The sequence below is a fragment of the Ruditapes philippinarum genome, unplaced genomic scaffold (genome assembly GCF_026571515.1).
Source record: "Ruditapes philippinarum isolate M1 unplaced genomic scaffold, ASM2657151v2 ctg737_1_1_1_1, whole genome shotgun sequence".
NCBI classification, from domain to species: Eukaryota; Metazoa; Mollusca; class Bivalvia; order Venerida; family Veneridae; genus Ruditapes; species Ruditapes philippinarum.
Window position 1 is genome coordinate 457586 of NW_026854988.1, and position 21005 is coordinate 478590.

The 21005-nt window shown below is 30.7% G+C and overlaps 1 pseudogene; it reads right to left on the minus strand.

Moving 5' to 3' along the window:
- Nucleotides 1-13410: 13410 nt before the first annotated feature.
- Nucleotides 13411-19987, minus strand: LOC132741722 (uncharacterized; annotated as a pseudogene).
- Between the last annotated feature and the right edge of the window lie 1018 nt (nt 19988-21005).

Sequence of the window (21005 nt, forward strand, 5' to 3'; positions counted from 1 at the left end):
ATAAAATGATATAAAGATATATGTTTAGCTTACTGAAAAGGATGACTGATTCATTTAACTTACTCAGCTTGTCTATATTCACTAAAACAAATTAACCTTCGTTGGCTATTACGTCGTACCCTATAGCAGTTATTTTATTTTTTCACAAACAAGTCTTGTGACATTACTAAAAATGGCACGAAAATGACGAATAAAGCATTAAATTAGTTAGATATTACAAAAATATTTCAACGAAATCAAAATGACGCATCAAAGTTAATGAGACATAACCAGTATTTACATAACCCTGAAGCCAAAGTAACATGACGTAATGAACTTCTTTGCTCGCCGGGCAAATTTTTATATTTCACTCAGTTTCAAACAGTATATGTCACTTTTTGATCTTTTGGACATCGTATCTTATTGAAAAGAAAAATGCATTAGGTGCCCGTTTGTGTTAGTTTGTCCTATGCTATCACTCTAAAATGAAGGATTTTAGGATTTTCTAAAAAAAACTTTACATCTATCTTATCGCGAAGATGATGATTACGTCGGGAAGCCATTCGGTTGAGTGTCATTTGAGTTGTCTCACATGATGATATGCAACTCAAATCTATCTCGCTTTTAGTGCTGTAGCATATGACTTTTACCATTTTAAACGCCAACCGTCAAGTTCTTTGTCCCTCTTAATCAATATAGTGTCTTCTGCGTTAATACCAACTACGCTTAATATTAAACCACTGAACGATACAATTTTGTTCAAATTTGTTTACAAATATTAAATGTCACATATTAGTTACATGGCATTATATCGCTCTTGGAAATGCCAATATTATTAGTATTAAAATAAAAATATGCATTTATATGTATATGTATTTATTTATGTTTCATTATAATCTATCGTTGACCATGTTTGCATTGACTGCATTTTACTATTAAATATGAAATTGAGCATTCATCTGACTGTGTGGTAGAATATACATAAAGTGTTTGGGTTTTTTGTGTTGTTTTATAACATTTTATAATGTTGTATTTCGTCATAGAAAATCACGATCATTTTACATAATAAAATAATTACATTCTGTATTTAATTGAAATTTACTGAGCAGAATGTGTATTAATTTAATGTTTTGAAATGATGTATATCGTCACAGATATAAACCCACAATCATATTACTGAATAATTTATTATTTGCTTCTTATTTCAATCTGTCAATTGGGATGAAAAGGTAAGGATTAAAAACAAGAACAAAAACAGAAACTACAAAGCCAACAGCGAAAAAACAACAACAAAAATACAAAAAAACACGAAGCGTCGTTATTGTTTTATAAGCTTCAGTATCAATCATCGTAAGTATGTCTGTTCATTTTGGCGTAACGTTGAATAGGCGCCAACAAAAAAATGATTAGCAAGAATGCACAATGAGGTTTCTAAGAGGCCTACTTCATGCATTACAAAACCAAATAATCTGTTTAATAACATTGTTAGCAGCTTGATATGTAACGGCACTCCCTTAATTATATGTGTATTTTTATATACATAAATTGAAATCAAAACATTTATGTTTGTAATTTGCAAAAAGCAAAAAATTAATAACAAATAATTGTAGATAAATATGAAACTTCTTTTGTTAATAACAGTTGGATATTAATTGTTTCTCACGAATTTAAACACCATGAAGATAGCTTAATGATACCACGAAACAGAGTGTAGCAAAAACAATACTTAATTAGAATTTTCGGATTGAGCATCTTAACAAAATGAATTGATTATTCTCCAAGCTTGGGTTATTTTCCTAACGTTGTACGACACTGATTTGTTTGAAATAGATGCAATATACTGTCTTTGTTAATTTGAAATCGTTAACATCACGAAATGTGGTATACATGTATATTCAAAGTGTAAATAAGCTTTTTTCGGTAAGGAACTTTTTTGAAAAACTGATAATTTGCAGAAGTTTCTTACACCTATCGAGAGAGAAAAACAAGGAATATTACTGTAGAGGTACAAAAGAATGGCAAAAATGTAAATAATCAAATAATGAGCGTATTTACAAAAGCTTTTATTGATTTTATATCTTTTTAATATCTATATCATGGGAGTTACAAAAAGGCATAAGATACTTAAACAAACTGTTATTGTTTTTTATAAGCAAATCATACATCTATGTTTACGTGTACATAAAATATTTCAATATATTTAAAAATCATATTTATTGTTCACCATCTTAAAAAAGAGAAACATCAGAGGTGAATTTTGAGCATTAGTAGAACTGACAGTTACAAACACATCATTATGTTTAAATATAAAAAGGATGTTTCCAACGCCGAATTGTATTTTCAAAAGTTTTCGTTTGTACAAGAAAGATAAAACAGTGATGTGACATGGAACACTATTCATTCATTAACTGATAAACTGATAAACTGATAAAATAGCATATTAGTAAAATGCATTAATTTTGCGAAAAAGAAAAAAAATGTCTGCATTTTAAAATAGTCGACTCCTATTTGATTTCGGACAGCTGTCAAAACTATATTGTTCGAGGCGCTGGCCGCCAAAAGAATAAATATTGTTCCCATCCATGTTTAATGGTCTTTATTCCACATCATCATTTTTGACATTTTGAAAGAACTATGCTTTATCAAAATAAATAAGGATTAAATGTTGATTTTGGACTCTCCAACATAAATCAAAGCACTGAATGTACTGATGGGGAGGCTATGACAGAATGTTTCAGACTTATAGTTTCTTTACTTTTTGCTTAAAATGTGCTGTTTTTTCCATTATTACCGAAATAAGAAGATATGCACATTGCGCCATTTATCCTTACTGTTGTGTTCAACCATTCATATATATGGTTAATATGGTTGACTATTCATTTTGTTAATAATCCAGAACATTTCATTGAGGTCTACATTCGGACTGTTAATCATGCAAATTTTAAAAACCTAAACTGTCAATAATAATGAATTTTGGTTAATTTTAATTTTTGGGGTCTTATTTTTTTTCATCCATCCAAATTAACTGTTTTTTTTTATAGAAATTGCACTACATCCCCCGAAACTTTAAAACATAATGTACCCTTTTTTCTTTTATTTATAAAACTCGCCGCTTTTAGATGGAAATGTTTTAGTAAAAATACAATATTCTCAGTATTTTAATGTTCCTCCATTACAGTTTTACATGTCAAATTGTTTTGCTTTGTTTTAAGTTTTGATCCAAAGTGGACCTCGCATAGTTGCACATAGTACTGGATACTGTGTACTTGGGTGGATTAGGTAAAGAGTAATTGCTATGTGTATCAAAAGCTGCGTAAATCATGGGAAGCTAAGGGTAGATCAAAAACATCAATTTACAAACGCTTCCGTGCCATACAATCAGTTTCTGTACAGTTTACATTGCTTAATTTTAGCATGCTTATAAGAAATTTCCTTTATCTCTTTATCTAAGTTTGTTTGCAAAAAAAAGGCAGGGACGTCTCATTATTGAAAGCTTTGATAAACAATATTATTTTCATGATATCTGATGCTGCTAAAAATTTATATTGTTGATGATACAATATGCGTATGTTGACATAACTTATATGTCTCTCTTTTTCAAAGAGTTGAATCAGTTGAATTTCTTTACAGGTTTCGACTTTTACACCAATATCTTTTAAGTAAGATTTCAATATTGCGCTATTTAATAGATAACCATTGCTACTGCCGAAGCAGTCATGCTCCCCCGAGAAATTATCAAAAAATGGTATTAGTTTTGGGGACAGGCACTTAAGCAAATACGTTTAATTATTTGTGTAGCGTTAAAATATAATGATATAATTTTTTCTAAGAGTATATATATAACTGTCAAACAAGCCGGGAAACTACTTAACGAGCCGTAGTTATCAGTTAAGCAGGAACGAAGTATATAAGCTATAACCAAAAGGTTGTCGTGAATATAAAATGCAGAACGTTTTAAACAGAAAAGAGAATATTGTCGTAAACTAGTTGGATTTGATACCCTCTCTATGTGTTGCTAGGCGATGAAGATTTACACAATATTCATAAGAGAAAATATGTTTTTTACTAATTACAAAACTAGAAATGTGTCGTCACGCCACGGATGCCCCCGCATGCAACCAAAATTTCAGATGTTATAATATTTAGTTCCAAATTTGTTTGCACAAATTATTTTTTTTCTTTTTTTTTCATTTTAAGTTAAAAGCCCTTAAAACTATTCATACAAAGTTCAAGGCACTGAAACTATTCAGTGTTACCCTTTTGTAAATTGCATATTTGTAGCTAAAATAATGGCTACATACATTTCCATAAAAGTATGAGTGCTGGAACTGAAAATTCAAAAATTTTCAAACATTCAAGAAAGATAACTTTGTCCAAAATCATTGAACCACGACCAAATTCAAACTTAAACTGCTTATTCCTAAGATGTATCTATATGTCAAATTTGAGTTGAATGTGTACAACCATTGGGGAGATAATTAACAGAAACTTAAAATTTCTGATTTTGTTTTCAAAGTTCAAGAGGGATAACTCTGTCAGCTATCCGAAATCGAAATTGACCAATGCATTCTTATGACATATCCAATTCTTTAATTTGAGTTGAATACGTAAAACTGTCGGGGAGATAATGAATAGGAACTGAGAATTTCCTTTTTTTTTCAAAGGTAAAGGGGAATAACTCTGCCAAAAAATATCGAACCATGACCAAACTTCAAACTTGACCTGCGCATTTCTTTGACGTATCAATATGTCAAATTTGAGTTGAATGTGTAATACCCTAGAGGTGATAATGAACGGAAACTGAAACTGATTCTTTTCAAAGTGAAAGAGACATAACTCTGCCAAAAATCATCGAACGATGATCAAATTTGAACTTCACCTGCGCATTCCTTTAACGTATGCATGTCAAACTTGAGTTGAATGTGTAATATTGATTGGGAGATAATGAACGGAAACTGAAAATTTCATATTATTTTCAAAGTGAAAGGGGCATAACTCTGCCAAAAATCATTGAACCATGAACAAATTCGAAATAGACCTGCACATTCCTTTGACATATCCATATGTCAAGTTTGAGTCGAATGTGTAATACCATTGGGGACATAATGAGCGGAAACTGAAAATTTCATATTATTTTCAAAGTAAAAAGGGCATAACTCTGCAAAAAAATCATCAAACCAATACCAAATTCGAACTTGACCTGTATTTTCTCATGACATACCCATATGTCAAGTTTGAGTCAAATGTGTAATACCATTGGGGAGATAATGAGCGGAAACTGAAAATTTCATATTATTTTCGAAGTAAAAGGGGCATAACTCTGCCAAAATCATTGAACCATAACCAAATTCGAACTTGACCTGTATTTTCTCATGACATATCCATATGTCAAATTTGAGATGAATGTGTGCAACCGTTACTAAGATAATGAACGGAAACTGATGATGACGGAATGACGGACGGACGGAATGACGGAACAGGGTAACACTATATGCCCCAGCCATTATATGGCGGGGGCATAAAAATTTTACAACAAAATCTTTAATTGTTTTTTCTATTTAAATGAACATACAACATTTATCTCAGGATATAATAACTGAGCTTCATGTAAATAATCCAAGAGTTCACTTTAAAGTCACATGTGTGTGTACCTTAATATGAGAGTAGTTATCATTGTAAATCGTAGAAGAACAATGATATTTTTTGGAGCTGCACATATAATGAATTATATTTGATATTTGTATGTATGCCCTTAGGTTTCCCGAAAACTAATATCATAAACTGTATGTGATTCTCCGGGGAGTCTGAAGTATAATGTACTGATGTTTTCGACTGTTGTTTATCTAACATTGTAATATTCATCCTTTATGTGTTATTCACATAGATTAATATTAATTGCAGATCTGCAATATCATATTAAAAACTAACAATAACAACAGCATAACAGCAACAACAATAATTATCGACAAAAACAGAATTATTGACAAGAATTTTCACTTGTTTCATATATTTAAAGGAACTAACAATTAACGATAATTTCACAACAAAATGACTGAGCTTATATATAAATACTCTCAAAGTTCATATTCATTTTATCGCATTTACTCGTGTTAATAGTTTTGCATTACTTTACCTTTGTTTTGAGAAATCTCAAACAATTTATGATATTAGTTTTTGGGAAACCTACGGGCATACATACAAATATCAAATATAATTAATTATATGTGTTAACTTAATAGTTGAACTTCAGTCACGTTTTCTTCACTAAAGTTAGGCAAGCAATGATGCTTTGTCGTAGTGCCGACCTATTTTTAAATCATATACATGTAATATTTATTGGAATGTGAATAAACGGCGTGGTGTTCCGAAGGAAGAAGCAGTCTTATACACAAGAGGCTATTGGGTATACCAAAAGACCTTTGGTAAATTGGGATACCTTTTACATCAATTTATATACGTCGTCACCAAATTGTCAATGTGGACTCCTGGAAAGTAACCACCTCTTCTTCTTGGAGTGTCACTTCAATAATGATATCAGACTCGGACTATTTGATGCTGTTTCCAACCTACTATTAGCCTGGGATTAAGGCGTTGATATTTTTTGCTTATTCATAAAATACGCGCTATTTCATACTCGATCGTCATAGATAACACAACATCTCTGGTTTTGAAGGTATCAATTTGTCGATTTCCCGGACAGAAGCACATAAAAAATTGACAGACTGGAGCCCAGGCTAACCTACTATAACACTTCACACCTTACTAATCGGAGATCATAATCTTAGCTATGATATTATTCGTAAAAACAATTTAAGCAGTTCATGTATATATACATGAAAGTAACCGATTTCCATGAGCTTAGTTTCACAAAATAATTTGCCAATTTGACATATCCGAATGAATGTCTCTGGTACCTTCTTTTTCATTCTATTTAATCATTTATATTTTTAAACTAAGCCCTTTTGATTAATAGCTAGTTTCAATATGATTAAACTGCGGCTTAATCTTTGATTGTTTTTGTATTCCAAATCTGTTAAAAATAAACATCATTTTTTCAAACAATATTACAAATCCTGTCATAATTAAACTACATAGTACAAATATAAAGGAGAATCCCTTTATAAACTTTATACCTTTTGGCTCTTATCCATTTTAAGTTGTGTATCTATTTGTTGTAAATGTACTATTAACATGTTTTATTTTATGCTTTTCAGTGGATTACTGATTTATCCGTGAACATTATATTTGATAATTTCACAGTGAAAATTGTCAAAATATAATTTCACACTTTTCAATGACGAAACTACTTTTTTTAAGATTTCCCCCATGTGGTTCCTCAATTTTATTTTTGCTGACAATTCTGACAATGTCAAGCTGTTTAAAGAAAAAGCAAAGCTGAAATTGATAAAGAACTTAAATTTCAAAAGTAATAAAAGGAAGAAAACTTCATTCAAATTCCAATCACCAAAATTCGTCTCTAACTTTTTTTTTGTTTCATTTTTACAGTCTGAAAAATACATTCCTTCCCCGTGCAAAACTGCTCTTGATGACATTTGGGCATATTAAAGTATCCTACTAGCAATAACTGCCGTATGCTTTATGAAAAATTGAAAAGCAATGACAGCCATCACTCGAAGAACAAGTAAAACATCCCAGCGTTCCAGAGCAAGTTTTCCATTTTCCTAGCTCCTTTTTTGAATGTTTTCACATCTGTCAACACTAATTTTTTTGTCTGTTACAATCCTCAAATAAGTTTTCTTTCTTTTAAAAAGGTGTATGGCTAACAGATCCAAATTATAGCCCTTTGAATCGTACACAATTATTTTCCTCCCATGAAATACACAACTTTAAAAAATGGCTGCCACTTACATTTTACAAAGCCAGGTGTAATATAAATTCGCAGTAAGAAACAGAAATATGGATGGATGGATGGTTGGACTTTTTCTCCTACAAGAATTGTTTGTTTTTATTATTAAAACAAGTGATCATTCATATTGTTTAATAAAATGAATAAATATCACCGTCATTTAACGTTGATTGGCGGACTTATTTTTCAGCTCAAGACTTCTTGTTGTTAATGAGAAATTCCGACTAAATGGGGCTCTCAATGGGGGAAACAGATTTTAATATTAACGTTAAAATTATAGAAATTTCGTTTTAACTTGTTTTTAAGCATAAAATAAAAGGAAAATTTGTTTGTTTGTTGTGCAAGATCTAATTCTATTTCATCTCGTGAACTTTAAAAACAGTATTCTCACTCGTGGCTACGCCACTGTAAGAATACTGTCTTTAAAGCCCACTCGATGAAATAAAATTACATCTTACACACAAACAAAGAAATATCCTCTATGTATTCATTGTTTGAAATGAACTATGTTTTAACTTATTTATACAAAAGTAAAAAATAAATTAAAAGGAAAGTCATTTAGGCCCAGACTGCCCAAAACTCTTAATTACCATGAAACTTACATGAAACTAATTAATAATATCACAAAAAAACTCCAACATCAATATATCTACAAAATATTTTATTTCTTTATATGATCTCTGGTATCTAAGTATAATAGTGTGTTACTTTAATATGGTCAAACAAGTACACATTACATAAATAGTTCTACAATTACAAACATTAAGCTGATTATATATCTCTGAAATGAAAAACAAGAGGGCCATGATGGCCCTGAATCGCTCACCTGTATATAGGTACCCAGGGCAAGGCCAATTTTAACGCAAGGGCTTTTATTTGAACAAACTTAGTAGACATTTACAAGAAGATATTTCATGCTTAGTATCTAAACTTTTGCTCTTTGGTATTTTCAAAAGAAGACTGTTTAAGTTTTTATTATATACATAAAGGGAAAAGAATGATCCCCTGGCGCGGGGCCAATTTTGACCCCAAGGCTTTTATCTGATCAAACTTGGTAGACACCCACTAGAAGATGTTTCATGATTAATATCTCAGCTCTAACTATTAAGGTTTTTAAAAAGAAGATTTTTTTAAGTTTTTACTATATACAAATAAGGAAAATCAATGACCCTCGGGGGCAGGGCCAATTTTGACCCAATGGCTTTTCTTTAACAAACTTGGTAGACACTGACTGTACGATGTTTCATGCCAAAGGTTTAAGCCCTAGCTCATTCGAATTTTTTAAAAGAAGACTTTTTACGTTTTTCCTTCGGTTGCTATGGCAACCTGAGTTCTGCATGGAATTAAGTTCTTTGAACAATTTTTAAAGTTGACTTCCAAAGGAAAATTCCTGTGAAGTGTGGATGAAATTGGCCTAGCGGTGTATGAGGAGATGTCATTTAAAGTAAAAGTTTACTGATGACGAACGGAAGGACGCTGGACAAAAAGCGATCACAAAAGCTCACCATGTCACACTTTGTGACATGATGAGCTAAAAATGGCACAAATATTAAACAAATGTTCAAAACAATTTAAATTTCTATGATTCTTTCCTAAGTTATAAGGTTCTTGAGATTCAATCTCTACAAAAGAGTATTTTCATTCCAAAACTAACAACGTGACATTAAATTAATATAAACAAACTAAGTCATAAATATATACATGTATATATTATACAAATTTGGATTAAATAAAGTTTAAGCAACCCCACTAAAGCGATGAATACTACCCTAAAAACAAATCTAGAAAGGAGAGTGCAAAATAATAAAGAATATGTGTGCCAATAAAGAAATTTAAGCAAGCCTGTGACACTAAGCTGTAGAAATAATATTTTCAAATTCAGCAAAAAATGTTTACTAAATAGTGCACAATATTCAGCAGATGTCTTTTCATATAACAGTCATTACAACCCTTCCCTGATTTTGTGAAACATCTATTTAAATCACCAGATAACTTAGTTAATACAGGAAACAAATTATGGTCATAGAAATTTCTATCAAAATATCACAAAAGAAAATGAAGAATATCACATGGACGTGTATATTTAAACATTTATTTCACATATCAAATTTGCTCCTTTTATTTATTTAAAATTTCTTGTTGTTTTTTCTAACTTGAGTTGTGAAGCTTTGAAGGTTGAGTTTTTACCCTGTCTTGCCAACATGGAGCCACTAGCATGCAAAATGAAATACGAAAATATAATATATTTGCTCCCTTTTGGTTTTGATACCATTGCAATTCTAACAGAAGTTATTCTCTACAGCAAGTAACAAATGGAGACCCACAGACTGACTAACAGATGGTACAAATTTTCTAATTTTTCAACAAAAACAGTAATTCTTATCTTTTAAGTTTGCAATATAACATTTGAATTAAGCCGTTGTATATGGTGTGGAACAAGGACATGATAGATTAAGTTGACTGCATATAAGCGTAACAATATTTCCATATTTCTATTAAAAATATTGATTTGAAAGAAGTGGCACAGATAAAATAACCAATAGAATAACAAATGTCATAATTTGAAAAATAATTTTATAAAGCAACAAAAGTAATTAATAGTTTCACATTACATCATACATGAAAATGTTCAAAAATATTATTTAAAATAGCTAAATACATACAAAAAAGTCTAAATGATATAATTATGTAGTTATGTTTTCATGTAAAAAAAACAACATCCATTACATGTTGTACAACCTTGTGGCATTAATTGTTGACAAGTTACAATTTTTTACAGTTGAAATTCTCTGTTTATCATTTGAAAATGGGCTATGAATATTCTTTGAGAATAAACACATTTGTGTGTTTGTGTTGACCAGATCTTGGACTTATAATGATACAACTGCAAATGGAATTAGAAGAACAAATGCCACAGTAACAGAAAAAGATAAAACTCACATACACACATCAACACAAAAAAATATCAGATCAGATCATATCCTTATTATCACATGACTTTCCCAGTTTTCCTACAAATACAACCATTACACGTTTTTCTAGTACAATGAATATCTAAAATATGTACTATATCAATATTATTTTGACAATATTGCATCAACAAGTCTGACCAAATCATACACAAAAAGTACAAATAAAACTTCTAAACTGCAACTTAAATGACAACATTTTTCAAAAAATCCATATTTGTAAGGGAGACAACTACTTTGGTCTTGTTATGTTAAGAATTGCAGAGTTATCTTACTTGTTAGAATCTTCAAATAGTTTGTTTGTTTGGGTTTTACATCACACCGTCATTTGGCTACATTCCAGATTTACTGATGGAGGAAGACCTCAGGTGCCCAACAAAAAATCATGAAAATGTACGGAAAAATATGAAATAAATAAGTAACATACTATATAAAAAGTTGCAGTTCAGAAAGTCTGTACAAATTTAAAATGTCAAAAAGATTCTTGGTTTATTTTTAGAAATTAAGGTAAGTCATGTGATAAAAAGAATTTCATACATGATGTAATATAACATACAATTGTAATATACTCCCCCAAAAAAGATGTATAAAAATTCTCAAGCAACTCGCTTTTTTACATTTCTTGGGGACTAGTTTTTTAAACAAAGGCAAATTAAATGTCTCCAGAAATCTATTATTTTAACGCTGTTTTAGAAATGGGTTTAATAATGTTTTAAATTTAATATTTAACTGTTTAGAAATTAAAATATGTTTTAAATAATGTTTTTAAATATAGATTAAGATATGTAAGAAATTTTTACAACGAAGAAAGTTACGGCTGAGAAACGTGAAGAATTTTTTTAAAAGGTAGCATAAAATAATAAACAAAATTAGTGAATTTTTGTCCCTAGAAAATAGAAATTCACATAATAATTTATCAATTGCCAACAGAACAAAAAATAGCAAAAGAAAAGTTCAATTATGTTGCAAATCAGTAATTCTTTTGAAAATGTAACAAGATACATATAATTTAAAGTTTTTGAAAAATAATAATGATAGCATATCTGTGGCATAATGGGCCTTTAATGAAATAAAAATTACATATTATATAACAACTTAAGTGAGATCCTGTAATAATGATTATGTATATATATATTATACAATATAACAACAAAAGGAATGTTTTTATAGAAAACTATATTCTAACTCTGAATAAGATTAAGGTTTACAACTCAAAGCATTTGTACAGCATAAAAAAATTCTTAATTGCTCACTCAGACAACAGAACTATTTAAACAATTGTCAATTATACATAATTATCTAATTTTTTCTTATTTCCATATTCAATAAATATTATATTGATGTTTTCTCACTTCTTTCTTATTTTGAACTACATTGTTTTTTTGAATGTCTTTTCTAATACAATATTATTATAATAAAGACTCCCAGTACAACTAAACTATGCTTTATCATAATTTTTGTTTAGATAGAAAGTTGCTTTTTTTAAAAAGGGTTCCAATTTTTTTAAAAAAACTTTTTGTTCCGATTATTTAATTTTTTTTGATTTTGTTTCATGTGAAAGGGGGACATTATGCCTCAAAAATGAATTTAATTTTTTTCCCTCCTTAGAAAGGGCAAAACATTAATTTAAGGGTTTTAAAAGGGTGGTTAAAGAGCATTAAATGGGTTTTCCCCCGAAAGTAAAAAAGTGCTGAATGTAAAAATTTTTTGTCATAAAAAATTGCAAATTAAAAAAAAGTACATTAAATTTTTTTTGATTTTCCATTACAAAAACTAAATCACATTTAACCCCTATGTCCCAAAACCCATATGGCAAAAAGGGGTTAGGTAAAGGGCCAAACAGAAAACCTTTTTAGAAACTAAAGCAGAACATCAAAAATTTAAAAAAAGCTTTTGAAACAAGAAAATTAATGCATTTCTGGGCCTTTAAAGTAACCATCATTATATGACTTATTATAACCAGATGCCGGTTATATATGCAGTAAGTAAATAAATGCCTTGATTAAGTAAATTTGTTTGTTTGATTTGATAGATTTTAAGTAGCACTGATACGGCAATGGTCATGAGTATAAAAACTTTCCAGCTGTACTGGTGGAGGAAAACCTCCAATTACCCTGTACATTACTTCAGTCACAACCATTGATGTTCTGTAAGCTTAAAATAGCATCCATACATGAATTTAAAGTCAATAACAAGATTCGAACCTACAGCTGTGAGAGGAAAAGCTTGTAACAAGTCAATATTCAACAACTGATTTAGATCATTTCCCTAATAAGTTTTCATATCTTTCTTTAAAGGAAGGTGAATTTTGTTAAAATTGTGGGACTCATTATTTCCTCAAAAGGGAGGTAAAAATTGTTAAAATTTTGGTATTCTTTTTGTTCATTAATATCTCAATGGCTACAGCTTTTTATATCCCTTGATTGGTCTCAAAATTAAAGGGTGCAGAATTATAAAGGGAGGTAAATATTGAGAAATAAAAGTGTACAAAGTCTTTTACATTGTCTAAATGGCCACAGTTTTTATCTCCCTTTATTGCCCACCAATATAAATGGTTGCAATATTTTAGAGAGAGCAACCTATTGTTTTATAATCAGTATTATCAAAACAACTACTGATGTTTTATCTCCCCTGATTGACCTCTTAAACAAATGGCTGAAATATTCTAAGGGAGGTAAATGTTCTGAAAAAAATGTCAATTATCTATTTGTTATATTTCCTAAATATTATATAAACTGCTATTTACATTGACCAATAAAAAAAACACTATCCATAAATCCAAAATTAAAATGAATGAAAATCATATTATATTCTCTTAAATGCATCTACAATGTATCTATACATCTAAAATTATCGTTTAGTTCTGAGTTATTCTAATGTTCAATCAATTGCTGCATTTTGTTATTGAAATGCTTGAAAGCACTTTGAGATAAAATTATATAAACTAAATAATTACAGGGTATTTGGTTATATTATTTCATAGAATTACAGAACTCTTCCATAGAAGATGGCTATATGGTTTTTACTTTATCATCATGTATATAAAATATACAAAGCCTACACTTTTAAAGTGAAAGAAGTAAAGACTTATAATTTGTTTTAAAAATCAAACCAAAAATATGATATGATTTTGGAGAAAAATAAATATTTTGGCCAAAAAATTCAATAACTAGTTCAGTTCCAAGTTGAGAATACGGCCATTTTTTTACATAGATTTAGCATGATTAAGATTCCTCATTTTTCCTATCAATTGATGTTGAGCTCAGATAATTTTATTCTATTGTCCATCCTTGTTTCTTTGACCTTTCACCTTTGTAGCCTTTCATCTCATTATGTTTCATCACATGACCATTGACCTTGTCTAGTTTTGGAATTCTATCATTGGACAGTGATTTGACTGGCCCTTCTGGTTGATTTCCTGGGAGGGATCTTGAAGCAGCCTAAAACTGGATACTTTCTACCTTAACAAAGGCAAGTCTAGCAGTCAAATCAATACAACCTGAAAAAATGTTTTTATTAGGCAAACAGTTAAAGCACATGAAATATGCATATTGAACCATAAACTTTTCAAAATAATTGTATTCCAGGATGAGAAAAAAAATAAGCAGCCAACCAAGATTGAACCCTCACTTTAAAACTTCTGTAAACTCTAAACCACTAAAATATCCAGTCGCTGCATAAACCTTTCTAATTAATGAACACTTCTTTACTGCAATTTACAAACACTGCTATGCTGAAATTCATCTTCAGATTTCTAATAGCTACAAAGAACATGTTGAAAATGACACATAAGGATTTGAATGGTACGTCCCGTTTGGCACCAAAATTCCCCAAAGATTAAAGTCAGCTGACAAAAACTTGAACCGGACCCAATTTTAATCTTTCGCTATTTAGGAAATTTTTTTTCCAATAAATGAAAATTTTTCATTATAAACTTCTTTCCAATGAATTGAAATTAAAAAAATTAAATTCCATAAACTGAATAAATTTTAATTAATATTTAAGGAAATTTGTTTTTAATAAATAAAGCTCAATCTTTTTTTTTTATTGTTGAACAGATGTATTTTGAAAAAAACATGTGCCAGTAAAATTCCCCTTTAACCAAAAAATTTGGACATTCAAAACTTTTTTGGAAGGGTTTAGTTTTCACAATCAAACTGTACATCAATTCCCCAAAAAACTTTAATGTAACTTCGACATTTTGGGGACATGTAATTTAAAACACGGAGTTACCCCTTTTTTAAAAATTAAATTTGCCACAAATGGGTCTAGCAGGGTTCGAATCACAGAAGTGAAGGTCAAGCAAATTATATTTGCCACTAGTGTCTAACAGGGTTCAAATTTAAGAGGTGAAGGACATAGCACTCAAAGCGTAAGGTTTGTTTGTGAACATTTATTTATAACTGTAAACAAACTGTCTGGTCTTTTACTTATGAATTCCTACTTGAAATAATAACTGACATTGCTAGTTAGTTAATATCTGTTGAGAAAAATACCTGAAAACGTTTTATTGGAGATCTTGAGGTCCTTAAACTCAAGACATAAACTTGCAAGCTTCTTCAGTTCAGGTACATCTATACATATTGGAGGTGGATTCTTCGCTGAAATGCAACAATTCAGTAGTGAAATTTTATTAAAATGATCTTACTTATTCCTGCTGTAACTTATTTCTTCTTATCACATACCTGCGCAGATTTTGAGACTCCGTAAAAATGGTCTTGCACAACCGTGCATATATTTTGATGTGACGTCATTTGCAGTATACAAACATAGTGTAAAGACATGCTAAATGTTAGCAATACACTATAAGCATGCCAATGAAAAATTATTCTTATGCACTTTAAACAGTCTTTATTTCACGTATGTGATAAATAGAATATTATATTTGTGTCCATTACTGAATTTATTGACCTCGCATAATGTAATTTTATTCCACTTGTTCAATAATTTATTGAACCAACACTCATTCAATATCCTCAACACATTACTCATTATTTACACGAGACTTATAAAATAGATCATAAATTCATATTTGTATCAGATCCATTTAATCAATGCTTAATACAAGCTAAGAGCAGCTGTGTTTCACTTGTCTGGTCTGTTAACATAACCACTTTTAACAAAACTAATAAGTTAAATAGGGGCATAAGTCCAAAAATATACCTTGCAGAATTATGCCTCTTGTTTAACTATATCACCTTGTCAAGATAAGCAAGTATTCTAAGTTTCATGTTGATACCTTTTATAATGTTTGATTAAAGATTTTTTGCAAAACAACGACAATAAAGCCACCAACGTTGATGACCATGGATAAAATAGCTCGACTATTTTTCCGAAACAGATCATCTAAATATAATATAGAAAAAATACCTGATATGGTTTGGTTAATGAGTGTCTTCTTATCAATAGTCAGTGTGAATCTGATTCCATAGTCTGTTGGGAGATATGTAAAGTTGACACACACTGAAAGAAAGACAAAGCTAATGTTAGGGCTAATATTCCTAGTTGATAAAAAACCTACATTTATTATGATAACTTGTTTTTACAAATTCTTACACAAAAATTCACAACGGAATAAGTCACATTTTCAAAAATAAAAGTTTGTTTTTATTTTTCTGTTTCTTTTACACTGTATGTTTCAACACATAATTTTTTGTCATGACTCGGAGGTCAATCCATCTCTTATTTAATTCATGCTTGAAACAACATTAGAACAGCACTGATCTTATAAGGATCTTCCACCAGCTATCAGTACAGAATGGAATATCTAGATTGAGGGTAAACTGTTTAGGGCGGTTAAGAGGCTCAGCCGAGTTTCTACTTAACAGTTAACTTAACCGAGAGCTAGATATTCATGTATGTGATGACAGTCAGTGTTTGATAATTTTTCTTGCATAGTCAATCAATTATATTTTGAAAAGATATTTCGAAAACTTACATCATATTTAGCTACTTCACTCATAAGGTAAAATAACGTCATCCTAAGAACGCATGTCAGTCATAAAAGACGCATGGGAATCAGATCATTTAGAGGATGGGACATGTCTAACATGGGTGGTAAGACGGGTTTTTCTAAGCAGTAGACGATCCTGTCTGATATGCAAGAAATTATCATCACAAATAGCACAGTAAAAATTGAATTAAACCCTATTCCATACCTGTATCATCCAAACCGATGTCTTTAACTTTAATAAACAAGCAACATCCACAATTGTAACCTACACAATGACAGCCTGTGCCAGTAGCATTAACAGTCCCTGACTCTATGATTGGTCCGTTCAATTCATTGAGTATATTAGATGCCTCCTGCACACCAGTCTTTTCATCTGAAAAAAGCAGACATTCTTTTTGACGAGATTTTTCGTTTATCAATTAAAATATAAGATAGCAATCATCTCATATCTGCCTTTGTTATTTTTAATTGATAAGATTTTACTGGAAATAATAGAAAGGAATGGAAAATATCAATGACTCAAAGTAAGTGTTGGCATAACAACTAAGGTGTTAACCTTTTTACCTAGACTAAGGTGTTAACCTTTTTACCAAGATACGCATGTATAGTGAGCTTAAACACTATTAGACTTAAGTGTCATAACTTAGTTTCATCAAATGATAACAGTATAAATTTAAAGGCCATTGATTTTTTAACTGTAATTTTACTGGCATGCAACTTGCACGCAAGTAAAATTACAGTTAAAAAATGCTTGCCAAGCAGTTCCCATTGAAAGCAACACCCATATTTTTCTGTTAAACACTTGATTTTTACTTGCATTCTTTAAAAATTGATATCAAATCATGCAGATGTATGACCAAAACAAAATCTAAGTGTTGTTTCAGCATTAGGTACAAAAAGTTTTAAATTTCTTTAATCACTTTCACTTGTATGTTTACATATTAATACGACCTGTGTACAGATTAGTGGGCCATATGACGAAAACCTGTTTAAATATCAGTATTTTGCCCTATATTACCGAATTAAATAAATTTAACAGACCTTACAGTATTGAAATTCAAACTGAAGGTTAAAATTACTAAGATTACTGATTATATATTTAGATGTAGCTGTATCATGGTAATTTTCGAACATTAATACACTTGTTACTATATATAGTAACAAAATTGCCTATGATTTCAACTGATTATGAGTGTCACGTGACCTATTATGAGTTTGCGGCCCGGGGCCGAGAACTAGTTATCAGCCCGCAGAACATGTGCACGTGCACAAACTGAAACAATGACGTCACATTTAACGTCATCAAACAGTTAACTGTAAAAGTGAAAGTAGGTTGTCAGCACGAATCGCTTTTATTTTTATTATGAGACCTTAAGCGTATTTAGTACAAACACATTTTTGTTTACTATTGAATTTGAAGAAATAATACGACAAATTCATTCCGAAAAAAATGAAAAATAAAACTTGCTTCTTGGTTCTACTGCTTTGAACACACAAACAGAAAACATCTCTGTACAGAACAGTAGAAGAGTAGACAAGAATTTCAACGAAAGAACTTCAAAGTCTATTTGTTTTGATTAGATCTATATTTTTGTTATTTATTTAATTTTTTTTTGAAATGCTACTATTAGATCTACCAAGTGTATTAAAGACATTAATACACGTCAGCGTAGGGCCGGAAGGTGATAATCGGCCCTGAATGAATAATGGCCCTCGGGCTAAAGCCCTCGGGTCCATTATTCATTTTGCGGGCCGATTATCACCTTCCGGCCCTCTCCTGCCGTGTATTAACCTCTTAATCTCAGACTACTGACTTTAACTTTTTAAAAAAAATTGTCATAATTATGATGATAATACAAGGATGAAACTAACTTATCTCATAATTATCTTAACTTATGTAAACCATCAATGTAAAACCTCATTTCAGGCATAGGATTTTACTATAAACTTAAAATAGCCAATTACACATTAAATATCTGTAAATTTATGGACTGTCCATCAATATCTCTCAATTAATTGTCATGCCTTTTCCCAATATGTCACCACGGACCCATTCCCTGTATACTGGTGCCTCATATTCCCGTGGTACTTAACTGTTTAACCCAGACAACAAAAGTTAAGAGGATAAAATTCTGGAAAAACACAGTGAATAATTGTAGGAGAGACATGTCAATTGCATCATAGTTTATTCCATTTTAAATGTTTGCATGTAAGCAATTATGTATACAACAATCCAATACACACCCATCTGCAGCTTTGTGAGTAAATTTGTGTTCTCATATTTCCAAGGCAATTACATTTTAACAGTTTCAAAAGCAAAACCAATATTAAACTTTATCTATTAGGACACCCATACCTAGGCTTATCTGAAAGGGGCGAATTTCTCTTTGGCATTTATCAAATACCTCAATGGTTGTTTAACAAAGAAGATTTTCTCAAAAGGTATGCAATCTAAAAGAAAAATGGTGGAATATTAAACAACCTTGCTCTAAATCTGAATAAAATATGTTGTTTTAGTTCTATATATAATATTTCGATAAAAATACAATAAAATAGTAAAAGTAAAACTACTGGCAGATTCATTCTAGGAGGCACTTTAGACTGTTTAAGCCTGATACCTTGGAAATATGGGTACCACGGAAATACGAGAATCCAGTATACCAACCCCAATTGTTAAAAAAATTGATTAAAATTTCCGATTGAACTCAAATGCTTGATATCAAAACTGGCAAATTGGCTTTCAAGAGTTCACTCCAGTATTATATCAGACAGCTATTTCCACACATTTCATTGTCAAATCAGCAAATAATAATCAAATATTAACAGTGTTTACTAGTGCTTGAATGATGTTTGCATAGGTTGGGAACAATTTTTAACCATTCAAAATACTATGTCAAAAGGAGGTTTCAGAAAGTAACAAATATTTTACCACAGTACAGTAAGCAATTATACGACGCAAAATTTCGTTTTTTCCAAAAATGGCTATGTACAGTAGGAAAAGGCCTGCTTATCAGTAGAAGAAAATAAATACAAAATGGTTGTATCATGCCAGAAGACTCACATATTTGTACAACTTACATGTTTCTGCATGTCTTATGATTTCCTGCAATTCTTTCTGGGTCGGGGATGCGTTAATAAAAGCAAAAAGCGTGAACAATTTTACGCCGAACAACATTTTTGCTACTTTCGTTTTCGCCGGGGAATCATGTGATGGGAATTACTTAACCTTTTCCCTTATAGAAGCGAGAATCGCCGTCTTTTACCATTCCCTGATAGAAGCGAGAATCGACGGCTTTATCGATTACCGCATGTAAGCGAGAATCGCCGACATGCATGATCTCAATGGAAGCGACTTTCGCCGACTTCAATATTTACCTGTCCAAAAATCAACAATTTTCCCGGAAAATAGACCTGTATATTGTGTTATCGTAAAGATCAACATTTCATGAGGGGATTCCGTGCATAAAATTATGGTGTTACTATTTAAAGTTTTTTGTATAATTAGCGACCAACCAGGTGAGGGTTTTCCTTACGTCACGCAGTTAATGAGTGCGCGGGTCAATGAAATAAATATAGAACGTATCGTAAGACAGGAACAAAAGTGTCTAAAAATAGCATCTAATGAATAAATAGTATTTATATGATCACGGGTCGTTCACGTGCCAGGCATGGTATAATGGATTTGATGTTTGTTTTGGTTTATGATAGCTGACATGTGTATATACACGGATTAATTAACGTCCTGACTAGGGGTATCTCTCTGGCCCCTGCAATAAAAATATTTCCGGTAGCAGCGGCGATTTTTTAAAGAAAATGACCGACAAAGAAATGTTTAATAGTTTAAATTCTTTCATGTGCGCTATTGTTTTCATAACAGACACAGCATGGGCCGTGTATTATACGACATGATAAAATCATATCCCATATATCATCTTTGATGTCGGCAACATGAAAATGCCGAAAAGGCCGTGGAACTCGAGGATGTCTTTCCATTATCATCATTTGATCTAAATTAGATCTATAAATGATAAAATTTAATTAAATTCATAATTCATGAAGAAAATATATGACCATGACAGCAGAAATTCTGAAAATATTTCATTCAACAGTTATATACATGTATTACAGAAATGACAGTTACTATTATGAAATAAATTATAAAAAAAACTGATAAAATAAATAAAAAAAAAAAAACAAAGTGAGATTTCTTTTTACTGGTATAAAAAAAGGTAAAAAA